Here is a 17300-nt window from a genome sequence, read left to right as displayed (position 1 = left end):
CTGTGAGTGGTGGAGAGCGAAACCGATTACATGTACGTGTTCGTCAGAGTCCCAGCTTTCCATGGAGGGGTCGCAGTCCTTTCTAGCTCTAACCATTCAGGCTATACAGATGTTTTTGTTAGAAGGGTTAAAGCCCAACAGTGCAAACTTATGGTTAGTCCCAATTCTCCACGTTTTTCAAAGGTCCAACACACCAGCTCCTCGTTAGTATAGTGGTGAGTATCCCCGCCTGTCACGCGGGAGACCGGGGTTCAATTCCCGACGGGGAGAAAGGACTTCTTTTTTTAGGGTGAACAATGCAGCTGAGCCCACAAAATTAAAAATATGCTTGGAGATGAAGCTTTATGATACGATTTCCAGCCTTGTATCAGTATTCCAAGGCATTGGTTGTTCAGTGGTAGAATTCTCGCCTGCCACGCGGGAGGCCCGGGTTCGATTCCCGGCCAATGCAGGATGTTTTGAACATGTGATTTTGAGAAGTATGCAAACCCCTGAGGAATAAATCTGTGTTCGATTGCCAGGCCAACAGACATCTCTGGTCTTGGTGGAGATCTCAACTGACTCTTGAAAAATCTGACTTTGCTTTCGTTTTCAGTTTGGACATTTACTCATTCTCAGGAGACTTTGGTGAATCCATTGTACATGTCCAGTGTGTGAGGTCATTTACTTTGTGCAAGGCTTTAGTTGTTAAATGGGAAACGAGAAACCAACTAGTCACTGACAACTGTCTTGAGTTTGGCATTTGTGACAATGTCCTGGGACATCCCACAAACTCGTCACCTTCTAACTACGATTGCGTGGCCTGTGAGTGGTGGAGAGCGAAACCGATTACATGTACGTGTTCGTCAGAGTCCCAGCTTTCCATGGAGGGGTCGCAGTCCTTTCTAGCTCTAACCATTCAGGCTATACAGATGTTTTTGTTAGAAGGGTTAAAGCCCAACAGTGCAAACTTATGGTTAGTCCCAATTCTCCACGTTTTTCAAAGGTCCAACACACCAGCTCCTCGTTAGTATAGTGGTGAGTATCCCCGCCTGTCACGCGGGAGACCGGGGTTCAATTCCCCGACGGGGAGAAAGGACTGACTTCTTTTTTTTAGGGTGAACAATGCAGCTGAGCCCACAAAATTAAAAATATGCTTGGAGATGAAGCTTTATGATACGATTTCCAGCCTTGTATCAGTATTCCAAGGCATTGGTTGTTCAGTGGTAGAATTCTCGCCTGCCACGCGGGAGGCCCGGGTTCGATTCCCGGCCAATGCAGGATGTTTTGAACATGTGATTTTGAGAAGTATGCAAACCCCTGAGGAATAAATCTGTGTTCGATTGCCAGGCCAACAGACATCTCTGGTCTTGGTGGAGATCTCAACTGACTCTTGAAAAATCTGACTTTGCTTTCGTTTTCAGTTTGGACATTTACTCATTCTCAGGAGACTTTGGTGAATCCATTGTACATGTCCAGTGTGTGAGGTCATTTACTTTGTGCAAGGCTTTAGTTGTTAAATGGGAAACGAGAAACCAACTAGTCACTGACAACTGTCTTGAGTTTGGCATTTGTGACAATGTCCTGGGACATCCCACAAACTCGTCACCTTCTAACTACGATTGCGTGGCCTGTGAGTGGTGGAGAGCGAAACCGATTACATGTACGTGTTCGTCAGAGTCCCAGCTTTCCATGGAGGGGTCGCAGTCCTTTCTAGCTCTAACCATTCAGGCTATACAGATGTTTTTGTTAGAAGGGTTAAAGCCCAACAGTGCAAACTTATGGTTAGTCCCAATTCTCCACGTTTTTTCAAAGGTCCAACACACCAGCTCCTCGTTAGTATAGTGGTGAGTATCCCCGCCTGTCACGCGGGAGACCGGGGTTCCCCGACGGGGAGAAAGGACTTCTTTTTTTTAGGGTGAACAATGCAGCTGAGCCCACAAAATTAAAAATATGCTTGGAGATGAAGCTTTATGATACGATTTCCAGCCTTGTATCAGTATTCCAAGGCATTGGTTGTTCAGTGGTAGAATTCTCGCCTGCCACGCGGGAGGCCCGGGTTCGATTCCCGGCCAATGCAGGATGTTTTGAACATGTGATTTTGAGAAGTATGCAAACCCCTGAGGAATAAATCTGTGTTCGATTGCCAGGCCAACAGACATCTCTGGTCTTGGTGGAGATCTCAACTGACTCTTGAAAAATCTGACTTTGCTTTCGTTTTCAGTTTGGACATTTACTCATTCTCAGGAGACTTTGGTGAATCCATTGTACATGTCCAGTGTGTGAGGTCATTTACTTTGTGCAAGGCTTTAGTTGTTAAATGGGAAACGAGAAACCAACTAGTCACTGACAACTGTCTTGAGTTTGGCATTTGTGACAATGTCCTGGGACATCCCACAAACTCGTCACCTTCTAACTACGATTGCGTGGCCTGTGAGTGGTGGAGAGCGAAACCGATTACATGTACGTGTTCGTCAGAGTCCCAGCTTTCCATGGAGGGGTCGCAGTCCTTTCTAGCTCTAACCATTCAGGCTATACAGATGTTTTTGTTAGAAGGGTTAAAGCCCAACAGTGCAAACTTATGGTTAGTCCCAATTCTCCACGTTTTTTCAAAGGTCCAACACACCAGCTCCTCGTTAGTATAGTGGTGAGTATCCCCGCCTGTCACGCGGAGACCGGGGTTCAATTCCCCGACGGGGAGAAAGGACTTCTTTTTTTTAGGGTGAACAATGCAGCTGAGCCCACAAAATTAAAAATATGCTTGGAGATGAAGCTTTATGATACGATTTCCAGCCTTGTATCAGTATTCCAAGGCATTGGTTGTTCAGTGGTAGAATTCTCGCCTGCCACGCGGGAGGCCCGGGTTCGATTCCCGGCCAATGCAGGATGTTTTGAACATGTGATTTTGAGAAGTATGCAAACCCCTGAGGAATAAATCTGTGTTCGATTGCCAGGCCAACAGACATCTCTGGTCTTGGTGGAGATCTCAACTGACTCTTGAAAAATCTGACTTTGCTTTCGTTTTCAGTTTGGACATTTACTCATTCTCAGGAGACTTTGGTGAATCCATTGTACATGTCCAGTGTGTGAGGTCATTTACTTTGTGCAAGGCTTTAGTTGTTAAATGGGAAACGAGAAACCAACTAGTCACTGACAACTGTCTTGAGTTTGGCATTTGTGACAATGTCCTGGGACATCCCACAAACTCGTCACCTTCTAACTACGATTGCGTGGCCTGTGAGTGGTGGAGAGCGAAACCGATTACATGTACGTGTTCGTCAGAGTCCCAGCTTTCCATGGAGGGGTCGCAGTCCTTTCTAGCTCTAACCATTCAGGCTATACAGATGTTTTTGTTAGAAGGGTTAAAGCCCAACAGTGCAAACTTATGGTTAGTCCCAATTCTCCACGTTTTTTCAAAGGTCCAACACACCAGCTCCTCGTTAGTATAGTGGTGAGTATCCCCGCCTGTCACGCGGGAGACCGGGGTTCAATTCCCCGACGGGGAGAAAGGACTTCTTTTTTTTAGGGTGAACAATGCAGCTGAGCCCACAAAATTAAAAATATGCTTGGAGATGAAGCTTTATGATACGATTTCCAGCCTTGTATCAGTATTCCAAGGCATTGGTTGTTCAGTGGTAGAATTCTCGCCTGCCACGCGGGAGGCCCGGGTTCGATTCCCGGCCAATGCAGGATGTTTTGAACATGTGATTTTGAGAAGTATGCAAACCCCTGAGGAATAAATCTGTGTTCGATTGCCAGGCCAACAGACATCTCTGGTCTTGGTGGAGATCTCAACTGACTCTTGAAAAATCTGACTTTGCTTTCGTTTTCAGTTTGGACATTTACTCATTCTCAGGAGACTTTGGTGAATCCATTGTACATGTCCAGTGTGTGAGGTCATTTACTTTGTGCAAGGCTTTAGTTGTTAAATGGGAAACGAGAAACCAACTAGTCACTGACAACTGTCTTGAGTTTGGCATTTGTGACAATGTCCTGGGACATCCCACAAACTCGTCACCTTCTAACTACGATTGCGTGGCCTGTGAGTGGTGGAGAGCGAAACCGATTACATGTACGTGTTCGTCAGAGTCCCAGCTTTCCATGGAGGGGTCGCAGTCCTTTCTAGCTCTAACCATTCAGGCTATACAGATGTTTTTGTTAGAAGGGTTAAAGCCCAACAGTGCAAACTTATGGTTAGTCCCAATTCTCCACGTTTTTTCAAAGGTCCAACACACCAGCTCCTCGTTAGTATAGTGGTGAGTATCCCCGCCTGTCACGCGGGAGACCGGGGTTCCCCGACGGGGAGAAAGGACTTCTTTTTTTTAGGGTGAACAATGCAGCTGAGCCCACAAAATTAAAAATATGCTTGGAGATGAAGCTTTATGATACGATTTCCAGCCTTGTATCAGTATTCCAAGGCATTGGTTGTTCAGTGGTAGAATTCTCGCCTGCCACGCGGGAGGCCCGGGTTCGATTCCCGGCCAATGCAGGATGTTTTGAACATGTGATTTCGAGAAGTATGCAAACCCCTGAGGAATAAATCTGTGTTCGATTGCCAGGCCAACAGACATCTCTGGTCTTGGTGGAGATCTCAACTGACTCTTGAAAAATCTGACTTTGCTTTCGTTTTCAGTTTGGACATTTACTCATTCTCAGGAGACTTTGGTGAATCCATTGTACATGTCCAGTGTGTGAGGTCATTTACTTTGTGCAAGGCTTTAGTTGTTAAATGGGAAACGAGAAACCAACTAGTCACTGACAACTGTCTTGAGTTTGGCATTTGTGACAATGTCCTGGGACATCCCACAAACTCGTCACCTTCTAACTACGATTGCGTGGCCTGTGAGTGGTGGAGAGCGAAACCGATTACATGTACGTGTTCGTCAGAGTCCCAGCTTTCCATGGAGGGGTCGCAGTCGTTTCTAGCTCTAACCATTCAGGCTATACAGATGTTTTTGTTAGAAGGGTTAAAGCCCAACAGTGCAAACTTATGGTTAGTCCCAATTCTCCACGTTTTTTCAAAGGTCCAACACACCAGCTCCTCGTTAGTATAGTGGTGAGTATCCCCGCCTGTCACGCGGGAGACCGGGGTTCAATTCCCCGACGGGGAGAAAGGACTTCTTTTTTTTAGGGTGAACAATGCAGCTGAGCCCACAAAATTAAAAATATGCTTGGAGATGAAGCTTTATGATACGATTTCCAGCCTTGTATCAGTATTCCAAGGCATTGGTTGTTCAGTGGTAGAATTCTCGCCTGCCACGCGGGAGGCCCGGGTTCGATTCCCGGCCAATGCAGGATGTTTTGAACATGTGATTTCGAGAAGTATGCAAACCCCTGAGGAATAAATCTGTGTTCGATTGCCAGGCCAACAGACATCTCTGGTCTTGGTGGAGATCTCAACTGACTCTTGAAAAATCTGACTTTGCTTTCGTTTTCAGTTTGGACATTTACTCATTCTCAGGAGACTTTGGTGAATCCATTGTACATGTCCAGTGTGTGAGGTCATTTACTTTGTGCAAGGCTTTAGTTGTTAAATGGGAAACGAGAAACCAACTAGTCACTGACAACTGTCTTGAGTTTGGCATTTGTGACAATGTCCTGGGACATCCCACAAACTCGTCACCTTCTAACTACGATTGCGTGGCCTGTGAGTGGTGGAGAGCGAAACCGATTACATGTACGTGTTCGTCAGAGTCCCAGCTTTCCATGGAGGGGTCGCAGTCGTTTCTAGCTCTAACCATTCAGGCTATACAGATGTTTTTGTTAGAAGGGTTAAAGCCCAACAGTGCAAACTTATGGTTAGTCCCAATTCTCCACGTTTTTTCAAAGGTCCAACACACCAGCTCCTCGTTAGTATAGTGGTGAGTATCCCCGCCTGTCACGCGGGAGACCGGGGTTCAATTCCCCGACGGGGAGAAAGGACTTCTTTTTTTTAGGGTGAACAATGCAGCTGAGCCCACAAAATTAAAAATATGCTTGGAGATGAAGCTTTATGATACGATTTCCAGCCTTGTATCAGTATTCCAAGGCATTGGTTGTTCAGTGGTAGAATTCTCGCCTGCCACGCGGGAGGCCCGGGTTCGATTCCCGGCCAATGCAGGATGTTTTGAACATGTGATTTCGAGAAGTATGCAAACCCCTGAGGAATAAATCTGTGTTCGATTGCCAGGCCAACAGACATCTCTGGTCTTGGTGGAGATCTCAACTGACTCTTGAAAAATCTGACTTTGCTTTCGTTTTCAGTTTGGACATTTACTCATTCTCAGGAGACTTTGGTGAATCCATTGTACATGTCCAGTGTGTGAGGTCATTTACTTTGTGCAAGGCTTTAGTTGTTAAATGGGAAACGAGAAACCAACTAGTCACTGACAACTGTCTTGAGTTTGGCATTTGTGACAATGTCCTGGGACATCCCACAAACTCGTCACCTTCTAACTACGATTGCGTGGCCTGTGAGTGGTGGAGAGCGAAACCGATTACATGTACGTGTTCGTCAGAGTCCCAGCTTTCCATGGAGGGGTCGCAGTCGTTTCTAGCTCTAACCATTCAGGCTATACAGATGTTTTTGTTAGAAGGGTTAAAGCCCAACAGTGCAAACTTATGGTTAGTCCCAATTCTCCACGTTTTTCAAAGGTCCAACACACCAGCTCCTCGTTAGTATAGTGGTGAGTATCCCCGCCTGTCACGCGGGAGACCGGGGTTCAATTCCCGACGGGGAGAAAGGACTTCTTTTTTAGGGTGAACAATGCAGCTGAGCCCACAAAATTAAAAATATGCTTGGAGATGAAGCTTTATGATACGATTTCCAGCCTTGTATCAGTATTCCAAGGCATTGGTTGTTCAGTGGTAGAATTCTCGCCTGCCACGCGGGAGGCCCGGGTTCGATTCCCGGCCAATGCAGGATGTTTTGAACATGTGATTTCGAGAAGTATGCAAACCCCTGAGGAATAAATCTGTGTTCGATTGCCAGGCCAACAGACATCTCTGGTCTTGGTGGAGATCTCAACTGACTCTTGAAAAATCTGACTTTGCTTTCGTTTTCAGTTTGGACATTTACTCATTCTCAGGAGACTTTGGTGAATCCATTGTACATGTCCAGTGTGTGAGGTCATTTACTTTGTGCAAGGCTTTAGTTGTTAAATGGGAAACGAGAAACCAACTAGTCACTGACAACTGTCTTGAGTTTGGCATTTGTGACAATGTCCTGGGACATCCCACAAACTCGTCACCTTCTAACTACGATTGCGTGGCCTGTGAGTGGTGGAGAGCGAAACCGATTACATGTACGTGTTCGTCAGAGTCCCAGCTTTCCATGGAGGGGTCGCAGTCGTTTCTAGCTCTAACCATTCAGGCTATACAGATGTTTTTGTTAGAAGGGTTAAAGCCCAACAGTGCAAACTTATGGTTAGTCCCAATTCTCCACGTTTTTTCAAAGGTCCAACACACCAGCTCCTCGTTAGTATAGTGGTGAGTATCCCCGCCTGTCACGCGGGAGACCGGGGTTCAATTCCCCGACGGGGAGAAAGGACTTCTTTTTTTTAGGGTGAACAATGCAGCTGAGCCCACAAAATTAAAAATATGCTTGGAGATGAAGCTTTATGATACGATTTCCAGCCTTGTATCAGTATTCCAAGGCATTGGTTGTTCAGTGGTAGAATTCTCGCCTGCCACGCGGGAGGCCCGGGTTCGATTCCCGGCCAATGCAGGATGTTTTGAACATGTGATTTCGAGAAGTATGCAAACCCCTGAGGAATAAATCTGTGTTCGATTGCCAGGCCAACAGACATCTCTGGTCTTGGTGGAGATCTCAACTGACTCTTGAAAAATCTGACTTTGCTTTCGTTTTCAGTTTGGACATTTACTCATTCTCAGGAGACTTTGGTGAATCCATTGTACATGTCCAGTGTGTGAGGTCATTTACTTTGTGCAAGGCTTTAGTTGTTAAATGGGAAACGAGAAACCAACTAGTCACTGACAACTGTCTTGAGTTTGGCATTTGTGACAATGTCCTGGGACATCCCACAAACTCGTCACCTTCTAACTACGATTGCGTGGCCTGTGAGTGGTGGAGAGCGAAACCGATTACATGTACGTGTTCGTCAGAGTCCCAGCTTTCCATGGAGGGGTCGCAGTCGTTTCTAGCTCTAACCATTCAGGCTATACAGATGTTTTTGTTAGAAGGGTTAAAGCCCAACAGTGCAAACTTATGGTTAGTCCCAATTCTCCACGTTTTTTCAAAGGTCCAACACACCAGCTCCTCGTTAGTATAGTGGTGAGTATCCCCGCCTGTCACGCGGGAGACCGGGGTTCAATTCCCCGACGGGGAGAAAGGACTTCTTTTTTTTAGGGTGAACAATGCAGCTGAGCCCACAAAATTAAAAATATGCTTGGAGATGAAGCTTTATGATACGATTTCCAGCCTTGTATCAGTATTCCAAGGCATTGGTTGTTCAGTGGTAGAATTCTCGCCTGCCACGCGGGAGGCCCGGGTTCGATTCCCGGCCAATGCAGGATGTTTTGAACATGTGATTTCGAGAAGTATGCAAACCCCTGAGGAATAAATCTGTGTTCGATTGCCAGGCCAACAGACATCTCTGGTCTTGGTGGAGATCTCAACTGACTCTTGAAAAATCTGACTTTGCTTTCGTTTTCAGTTTGGACATTTACTCATTCTCAGGAGACTTTGGTGAATCCATTGTACATGTCCAGTGTGTGAGGTCATTTACTTTGTGCAAGGCTTTAGTTGTTAAATGGGAAACGAGAAACCAACTAGTCACTGACAACTGTCTTGAGTTTGGCATTTGTGACAATGTCCTGGGACATCCCACAAACTCGTCACCTTCTAACTACGATTGCGTGGCCTGTGAGTGGTGGAGAGCGAAACCGATTACATGTACGTGTTCGTCAGAGTCCCAGCTTTCCATGGAGGGGTCGCAGTCGTTTCTAGCTCTAACCATTCAGGCTATACAGATGTTTTTGTTAGAAGGGTTAAAGCCCAACAGTGCAAACTTATGGTTAGTCCCAATTCTCCACGTTTTTTCAAAGGTCCAACACACCAGCTCCTCGTTAGTATAGTGGTGAGTATCCCCGCCTGTCACGCGGGAGACCGGGGTTCAATTCCCCGACGGGGAGAAAGGACTGCTTTTTTTTTAGGGTGAACAATGCAGCTGAGCCCACAAAATTAAAAATATGCTTGGAGATGAAGCTTTATGATACGATTTCCAGCCTTGTATCAGTATTCCAAGGCATTGGTTGTTCAGTGGTAGAATTCTCGCCTGCCACGCGGGAGGCCCGGGTTCGATTCCCGGCCAATGCAGGATGTTTTGAACATGTGATTTCGAGAAGTATGCAAACCCCTGAGGAATAAATCTGTGTTCGATTGCCAGGCCAACAGACATCTCTGGTCTTGGTGGAGATCTCAACTGACTCTTGAAAAATCTGACTTTGCTTTCGTTTTCAGTTTGGACATTTACTCATTCTCAGGAGACTTTGGTGAATCCATTGTACATGTCCAGTGTGTGAGGTCATTTACTTTGTGCAAGGCTTTAGTTGTTAAATGGGAAACGAGAAACCAACTAGTCACTGACAACTGTCTTGAGTTTGGCATTTGTGACAATGTCCTGGGACATCCCACAAACTCGTCACCTTCTAACTACGATTGCGTGGCCTGTGAGTGGTGGAGAGCGAAACCGATTACATGTACGTGTTCGTCAGAGTCCCAGCTTTCCATGGAGGGGTCGCAGTCGTTTCTAGCTCTAACCATTCAGGCTATACAGATGTTTTTGTTAGAAGGGTTAAAGCCCAACAGTGCAAACTTATGGTTAGTCCCAATTCTCCACGTTTTTTCAAAGGTCCAACACACCAGCTCCTCGTTAGTATAGTGGTGAGTATCCCCGCCTGTCACGCGGGAGACCGGGGTTCAATTCCCCGACGGGGAGAAAGGACTTCTTTTTTTTAGGGTGAACAATGCAGCTGAGCCCACAAAATTAAAAATATGCTTGGAGATGAAGCTTTATGATACGATTTCCAGCCTTGTATCAGTATTCCAAGGCATTGGTTGTTCAGTGGTAGAATTCTCGCCTGCCACGCGGGAGGCCCGGGTTCGATTCCCGGCCAATGCAGGATGTTTTGAACATGTGATTTCGAGAAGTATGCAAACCCCTGAGGAATAAATCTGTGTTCGATTGCCAGGCCAACAGACATCTCTGGTCTTGGTGGAGATCTCAACTGACTCTTGAAAAATCTGACTTTGCTTTCGTTTTCAGTTTGGACATTTACTCATTCTCAGGAGACTTTGGTGAATCCATTGTACATGTCCAGTGTGTGAGGTCATTTACTTTGTGCAAGGCTTTAGTTGTTAAATGGGAAACGAGAAACCAACTAGTCACTGACAACTGTCTTGAGTTTGGCATTTGTGACAATGTCCTGGGACATCCCACAAACTCGTCACCTTCTAACTACGATTGCGTGGCCTGTGAGTGGTGGAGAGCGAAACCGATTACATGTACGTGTTCGTCAGAGTCCCAGCTTTCCATGGAGGGGTCGCAGTCGTTTCTAGCTCTAACCATTCAGGCTATACAGATGTTTTTGTTAGAAGGGTTAAAGCCCAACAGTGCAAACTTATGGTTAGTCCCAATTCTCCACGTTTTTCAAAGGTCCAACACACCAGCTCCTCGTTAGTATAGTGGTGAGTATCCCCGCCTGTCACGCGGGAGACCGGGGTTCAATTCCCCGACGGGGAGAAAGGACTTCTTTTTTTTTTAGGTGAACAATGCAGCTGAGCCCACAAAATTAAAAATATGCTTGGAGATGAAGCTTTATGATACGATTTCCAGCCTTGTATCAGTATTCCAAGGCATTGGTTGTTCAGTGGTAGAATTCTCGCCTGCCACGCGGGAGGCCCGGGTTCGATTCCCGGCCAATGCAGGATGTTTTGAACATGTGATTTCGAGAAGTATGCAAACCCCTGAGGAATAAATCTGTGTTCGATTGCCAGGCCAACAGACATCTCTGGTCTTGGTGGAGATCTCAACTGACTCTTGAAAAATCTGACTTTGCTTTCGTTTTCAGTTTGGACATTTACTCATTCTCAGGAGACTTTGGTGAATCCATTGTACATGTCCAGTGTGTGAGGTCATTTACTTTGTGCAAGGCTTTAGTTGTTAAATGGGAAACGAGAAACCAACTAGTCACTGACAACTGTCTTGAGTTTGGCATTTGTGACAATGTCCTGGGACATCCCACAAACTCGTCACCTTCTAACTACGATTGCGTGGCCTGTGAGTGGTGGAGAGCGAAACCGATTACATGTACGTGTTCGTCAGAGTCCCAGCTTTCCATGGAGGGGTCGCAGTCGTTTCTAGCTCTAACCATTCAGGCTATACAGATGTTTTTGTTAGAAGGGTTAAAGCCCAACAGTGCAAACTTATGGTTAGTCCCAATTCTCCACGTTTTTCAAAGGTCCAACACACCAGCTCCTCGTTAGTATAGTGGTGAGTATCCCCGCCTGTCACGCGGGAGACCGGGGTTCAATTCCCCGACGGGGAGAAAGGACTTCTTTTTTTTAGGGTGAACAATGCAGCTGAGCCCACAAAATTAAAAATATGCTTGGAGATGAAGCTTTATGATACGATTTCCAGCCTTGTATCAGTATTCCAAGGCATTGGTTGTTCAGTGGTAGAATTCTCGCCTGCCACGCGGGAGGCCCGGGTTCGATTCCCGGCCAATGCAGGATGTTTTGAACATGTGATTTCGAGAAGTATGCAAACCCCTGAGGAATAAATCTGTGTTCGATTGCCAGGCCAACAGACATCTCTGGTCTTGGTGGAGATCTCAACTGACTCTTGAAAAATCTGACTTTGCTTTCGTTTTCAGTTTGGACATTTACTCATTCTCAGGAGACTTTGGTGAATCCATTGTACATGTCCAGTGTGTGAGGTCATTTACTTTGTGCAAGGCTTTAGTTGTTAAATGGGAAACGAGAAACCAACTAGTCACTGACAACTGTCTTGAGTTTGGCATTTGTGACAATGTCCTGGGACATCCCACAAACTCGTCACCTTCTAACTACGATTGCGTGGCCTGTGAGTGGTGGAGAGCGAAACCGATTACATGTATCGTGTTCGTCAGAGTCCCAGCTTTCCATGGAGGGGTCGCAGTCGTTTCTAGCTCTAACCATTCAGGCTATACAGATGTTTTTGTTAGAAGGGTTAAAGCCCAACAGTGCAAACTTATGGTTAGTCCCAATTCTCCACGTTTTTTCAAAGGTCCAACACACCAGCTCCTCGTTAGTATAGTGGTGAGTATCCCCGCCTGTCACGCGGGAGACCGGGGTTCAATTCCCCGACGGGGAGAAAGGACTTCTTTTTTTTAGGGTGAACAATGCAGCTGAGCCCACAAAATTAAAAATATGCTTGGAGATGAAGCTTTATGATACGATTTCCAGCCTTGTATCAGTATTCCAAGGCATTGGTTGTTCAGTGGTAGAATTCTCGCCTGCCACGCGGGAGGCCCGGGTTCGATTCCCGGCCAATGCAGGATGTTTTGAACATGTGATTTCGAGAAGTATGCAAACCCCTGAGGAATAAATCTGTGTTCGATTGCCAGGCCAACAGACATCTCTGGTCTTGGTGGAGATCTCAACTGACTCTTGAAAAATCTGACTTTGCTTTCGTTTTCAGTTTGGACATTTACTCATTCTCAGGAGACTTTGGTGAATCCATTGTACATGTCCAGTGTGTGAGGTCATTTACTTTGTGCAAGGCTTTAGTTGTTAAATGGGAAACGAGAAACCAACTAGTCACTGACAACTGTCTTGAGTTTGGCATTTGTGACAATGTCCTGGGACATCCCACAAACTCGTCACCTTCTAACTACGATTGCGTGGCCTGTGAGTGGTGGAGAGCGAAACCGATTACATGTACGTGTTCGTCAGAGTCCCAGCTTTCCATGGAGGGGTCGCAGTCGTTTCTAGCTCTAACCATTCAGGCTATACAGATGTTTTTGTTAGAAGGGTTAAAGCCCAACAGTGCAAACTTATGGTTAGTCCCAATTCTCCACGTTTTTTCAAAGGTCCAACACACCAGCTCCTCGTTAGTATAGTGGTGAGTATCCCCGCCTGTCACGCGGGAGACCGGGGTTCAATTCCCCGACGGGGAGAAAGGACTTCTTTTTTTTAGGGTGAACAATGCAGCTGAGCCCACAAAATTAAAAATATGCTTGGAGATGAAGCTTTATGATACGATTTCCAGCCTTGTATCAGTATTCCAAGGCATTGGTTGTTCAGTGGTAGAATTCTCGCCTGCCACGCGGGAGGCCCGGGTTCGATTCCCGGCCAATGCAGGATGTTTTGAACATGTGATTTCGAGAAGTATGCAAACCCCTGAGGAATAAATCTGTGTTCGATTGCCAGGCCAACAGACATCTCTGGTCTTGGTGGAGATCTCAACTGACTCTTGAAAAATCTGACTTTGCTTTCGTTTTCAGTTTGGACATTTACTCATTCTCAGGAGACTTTGGTGAATCCATTGTACATGTCCAGTGTGTGAGGTCATTTACTTTGTGCAAGGCTTTAGTTGTTAAATGGGAAACGAGAAACCAACTAGTCACTGACAACTGTCTTGAGTTTGGCATTTGTGACAATGTCCTGGGACATCCCACAAACTCGTCACCTTCTAACTACGATTGCGTGGCCTGTGAGTGGTGGAGAGCGAAACCGATTACATGTACGTGTTCGTCAGAGTCCCAGCTTTCCATGGAGGGGTCGCAGTCGTTTCTAGCTCTAACCATTCAGGCTATACAGATGTTTTTGTTAGAAGGGTTAAAGCCCAACAGTGCAAACTTATGGTTAGTCCCAATTCTCCACGTTTTTTCAAAGGTCCAACACACCAGCTCCTCGTTAGTATAGTGGTGAGTATCCCCGCCTGTCACGCGGGAGACCGGGGTTCAATTCCCGACGGGGAGAAAGGACTTCTTTTTTTAGGGTGAACAATGCAGCTGAGCCCACAAAATTAAAAATATGCTTGGAGATGAAGCTTTATGATACGATTTCCAGCCTTGTATCAGTATTCCAAGGCATTGGTTGTTCAGTGGTAGAATTCTCGCCTGCCACGCGGGAGGCCCGGGTTCGATTCCCGGCCAATGCAGGATGTTTTGAACATGTGATTTCGAGAAGTATGCAAACCCCTGAGGAATAAATCTGTGTTCGATTGCCAGGCCAACAGACATCTCTGGTCTTGGTGGAGATCTCAACTGACTCTTGAAAAATCTGACTTTGCTTTCGTTTTCAGTTTGGACATTTACTCATTCTCAGGAGACTTTGGTGAATCCATTGTACATGTCCAGTGTGTGAGGTCATTTACTTTGTGCAAGGCTTTAGTTGTTAAATGGGAAACGAGAAACCAACTAGTCACTGACAACTGTCTTGAGTTTGGCATTTGTGACAATGTCCTGGGACATCCCACAAACTCGTCACCTTCTAACTACGATTGCGTGGCCTGTGAGTGGTGGAGAGCGAAACCGATTACATGTACGTGTTCGTCAGAGTCCCAGCTTTCCATGGAGGGGTCGCAGTCGTTTCTAGCTCTAACCATTCAGGCTATACAGATGTTTTTGTTAGAAGGGTTAAAGCCCAACAGTGCAAACTTATGGTTAGTCCCAATTCTCCACGTTTTTCAAAGGTCCAACACACCAGCTCCTCGTTAGTATAGTGGTGAGTATCCCCGCCTGTCACGCGGGAGACCGGGGTTCAATTCCCCGACGGGGAGAAAGGACTTCTTTTTTTTAGGGTGAACAATGCAGCTGAGCCCACAAAATTAAAAATATGCTTGGAGATGAAGCTTTATGATACGATTTCCAGCCTTGTATCAGTATTCCAAGGCATTGGTTGTTCAGTGGTAGAATTCTCGCCTGCCACGCGGGAGGCCCGGGTTCGATTCCCGGCCAATGCAGGATGTTTTGAACATGTGATTTCGAGAAGTATGCAAACCCCTGAGGAATAAATCTGTGTTCGATTGCCAGGCCAACAGACATCTCTGGTCTTGGTGGAGATCTCAACTGACTCTTGAAAAATCTGACTTTGCTTTCGTTTTCAGTTTGGACATTTACTCATTCTCAGGAGACTTTGGTGAATCCATTGTACATGTCCAGTGTGTGAGGTCATTTACTTTGTGCAAGGCTTTAGTTGTTAAATGGGAAACGAGAAACCAACTAGTCACTGACAACTGTCTTGAGTTTGGCATTTGTGACAATGTCCTGGGACATCCCACAAACTCGTCACCTTCTAACTACGATTGCGTGGCCTGTGAGTGGTGGAGAGCGAAACCGATTACATGTACGTGTTCGTCAGAGTCCCAGCTTTCCATGGAGGGGTCGCAGTCGTTTCTAGCTCTAACCATTCAGGCTATACAGATGTTTTTGTTAGAAGGGTTAAAGCCCAACAGTGCAAACTTATGGTTAGTCCCAATTCTCCACGTTTTTTCAAAGGTCCAACACACCAGCTCCTCGTTAGTATAGTGGTGAGTATCCCCGCCTGTCACGCGGGAGACCGGGGTTCAATTCCCCGACGGGGAGAAAGGACTTCTTTTTTTTTTAGGGTGAACAATGCAGCTGAGCCCACAAAATTAAAAATATGCTTGGAGATGAAGCTTTATGATACGATTTCCAGCCTTGTATCAGTATTCCAAGGCATTGGTTGTTCAGTGGTAGAATTCTCGCCTGCCACGCGGGAGGCCCGGGTTCGATTCCCGGCCAATGCAGGATGTTTTGAACATGTGATTTCGAGAAGTATGCAAACCCCTGAGGAATAAATCTGTGTTCGATTGCCAGGCCAACAGACATCTCTGGTCTTGGTGGAGATCTCAACTGACTCTTGAAAAATCTGACTTTGCTTTCGTTTTCAGTTTGGACATTTACTCATTCTCAGGAGACTTTGGTGAATCCATTGTACATGTCCAGTGTGTGAGGTCATTTACTTTGTGCAAGGCTTTAGTTGTTAAATGGGAAACGAGAAACCAACTAGTCACTGACAACTGTCTTGAGTTTGGCATTTGTGACAATGTCCTGGGACATCCCACAAACTCGTCACCTTCTAACTACGATTGCGTGGCCTGTGAGTGGTGGAGAGCGAAACCGATTACATGTACGTGTTCGTCAGAGTCCCAGCTTTCCATGGAGGGGTCGCAGTCGTTTCTAGCTCTAACCATTCAGGCTATACAGATGTTTTTGTTAGAAGGGTTAAAGCCCAACAGTGCAAACTTATGGTTAGTCCCAATTCTCCACGTTTTTCAAAGGTCCAACACACCAGCTCCTCGTTAGTATAGTGGTGAGTATCCCCGCCTGTCACGCGGGAGACCGGGGTTCAATTCCCCGACGGGGAGAAAGGACTTCTTTTTTTAGGGTGAACAATGCAGCTGAGCCCACAAAATTAAAAATATGCTTGGAGATGAAGCTTTATGATACGATTTCCAGCCTTGTATCAGTATTCCAAGGCATTGGTTGTTCAGTGGTAGAATTCTCGCCTGCCACGCGGGAGGCCCGGGTTCGATTCCCGGCCAATGCAGGATGTTTTGAACAACATGTGATTTCGAGAAGTATGCAAACCCCTGAGGAATAAATCTGTGTTCGATTGCCAGGCCAACAGACATCTCTGGTCTTGGTGGAGATCTCAACTGACTCTTGAAAAATCTGACTTTGCTTTCGTTTTCAGTTTGGACATTTACTCATTCTCAGGAGACTTTGGTGAATCCATTGTACATGTCCAGTGTGTGAGGTCATTTACTTTGTGCAAGGCTTTAGTTGTTAAATGGGAAACGAGAAACCAACTAGTCACTGACAACTGTCTTGAGTTTGGCATTTGTGACAATGTCCTGGGACATCCCACAAACTCGTCACCTTCTAACTACGATTGCGTGGCCTGTGAGTGGTGGAGAGCGAAACCGATTACATGTACGTGTTCGTCAGAGTCCCAGCTTTCCATGGAGGGGTCGCAGTCGTTTCTAGCTCTAACCATTCAGGCTATACAGATGTTTTTGTTAGAAGGGTTAAAGCCCAACAGTGCAAACTTATGGTTAGTCCCAATTCTCCACGTTTTTCAAAGGTCCAACACACCAGCTCCTCGTTAGTATAGTGGTGAGTATCCCCGCCTGTCACGCGGGAGACCGGGGTTCAATTCCCCGACGGGGAGAAAGGACTTCTTTTTTTTAGGGTGAACAATGCAGCTGAGCCCACAAAATTAAAAATATGCTTGGAGATGAAGCTTTATGATACGATTTCCAGCCTTGTATCAGTATTCCAAGGCATTGGTTGTTCAGTGGTAGAATTCT

The 17300-nt window shown here is 46.1% G+C and overlaps 17 non-coding genes across 17 annotated transcripts; all 17 read left to right on the top strand.

The window, feature by feature from the left end:
• The first annotated feature begins 1000 nt into the window (after window positions 1-1000).
• On the top strand, window positions 1001-1072 carry trnad-guc. Its single transcript has one exon. It is a non-coding gene; the product is annotated as a tRNA-Asp (tRNA).
• A 1537-nt stretch (window positions 1073-2609) lies between these two features.
• On the top strand, window positions 2610-2680 carry trnad-guc. The gene has a single exon. It is a non-coding gene; the product is annotated as a tRNA-Asp (tRNA).
• A 733-nt stretch (window positions 2681-3413) lies between these two features.
• Window positions 3414-3485, top strand: trnad-guc. The gene has a single exon. It is a non-coding gene; the product is annotated as a tRNA-Asp (tRNA).
• Window positions 3486-5018: 1533 nt separating this feature from the next.
• On the top strand, window positions 5019-5090 carry trnad-guc. Its single transcript has one exon. It is a non-coding gene; the product is annotated as a tRNA-Asp (tRNA).
• A 733-nt stretch (window positions 5091-5823) lies between these two features.
• Window positions 5824-5895, top strand: trnad-guc. Its single transcript has one exon. It is a non-coding gene; the product is annotated as a tRNA-Asp (tRNA).
• A 1534-nt stretch (window positions 5896-7429) lies between these two features.
• Window positions 7430-7501, top strand: trnad-guc. Its single transcript has one exon. It is a non-coding gene; the product is annotated as a tRNA-Asp (tRNA).
• A 733-nt stretch (window positions 7502-8234) lies between these two features.
• Window positions 8235-8306, top strand: trnad-guc. The gene has a single exon. It is a non-coding gene; the product is annotated as a tRNA-Asp (tRNA).
• Window positions 8307-9039: 733 nt separating this feature from the next.
• On the top strand, window positions 9040-9111 carry trnad-guc. Its single transcript has one exon. It is a non-coding gene; the product is annotated as a tRNA-Asp (tRNA).
• Window positions 9112-9845: 734 nt separating this feature from the next.
• Window positions 9846-9917, top strand: trnad-guc. The gene has a single exon. It is a non-coding gene; the product is annotated as a tRNA-Asp (tRNA).
• Window positions 9918-10649: 732 nt separating this feature from the next.
• Window positions 10650-10721, top strand: trnad-guc. The gene has a single exon. It is a non-coding gene; the product is annotated as a tRNA-Asp (tRNA).
• Window positions 10722-11454: 733 nt separating this feature from the next.
• trnad-guc lies at window positions 11455-11526 on the top strand. The gene has a single exon. It is a non-coding gene; the product is annotated as a tRNA-Asp (tRNA).
• Window positions 11527-12260: 734 nt separating this feature from the next.
• Window positions 12261-12332, top strand: trnad-guc. The gene has a single exon. It is a non-coding gene; the product is annotated as a tRNA-Asp (tRNA).
• Window positions 12333-13065: 733 nt separating this feature from the next.
• trnad-guc lies at window positions 13066-13137 on the top strand. The gene has a single exon. It is a non-coding gene; the product is annotated as a tRNA-Asp (tRNA).
• A 1535-nt stretch (window positions 13138-14672) lies between these two features.
• trnad-guc lies at window positions 14673-14744 on the top strand. Its single transcript has one exon. It is a non-coding gene; the product is annotated as a tRNA-Asp (tRNA).
• Window positions 14745-15477: 733 nt separating this feature from the next.
• On the top strand, window positions 15478-15549 carry trnad-guc. The gene has a single exon. It is a non-coding gene; the product is annotated as a tRNA-Asp (tRNA).
• A 734-nt stretch (window positions 15550-16283) lies between these two features.
• trnad-guc lies at window positions 16284-16355 on the top strand. Its single transcript has one exon. It is a non-coding gene; the product is annotated as a tRNA-Asp (tRNA).
• Window positions 16356-17089: 734 nt separating this feature from the next.
• Window positions 17090-17161, top strand: trnad-guc. The gene has a single exon. It is a non-coding gene; the product is annotated as a tRNA-Asp (tRNA).
• The last annotated feature ends 139 nt before the right edge of the window (window positions 17162-17300 follow it).

Source organism: Oncorhynchus gorbuscha, linkage group LGY, assembly GCF_021184085.1.
Source record: "Oncorhynchus gorbuscha isolate QuinsamMale2020 ecotype Even-year linkage group LGY, OgorEven_v1.0, whole genome shotgun sequence".
NCBI classification, from domain to species: Eukaryota; Metazoa; Chordata; class Actinopteri; order Salmoniformes; family Salmonidae; genus Oncorhynchus; species Oncorhynchus gorbuscha.
This window is presented reverse-complemented; position numbering and strand designations above follow the sequence as displayed.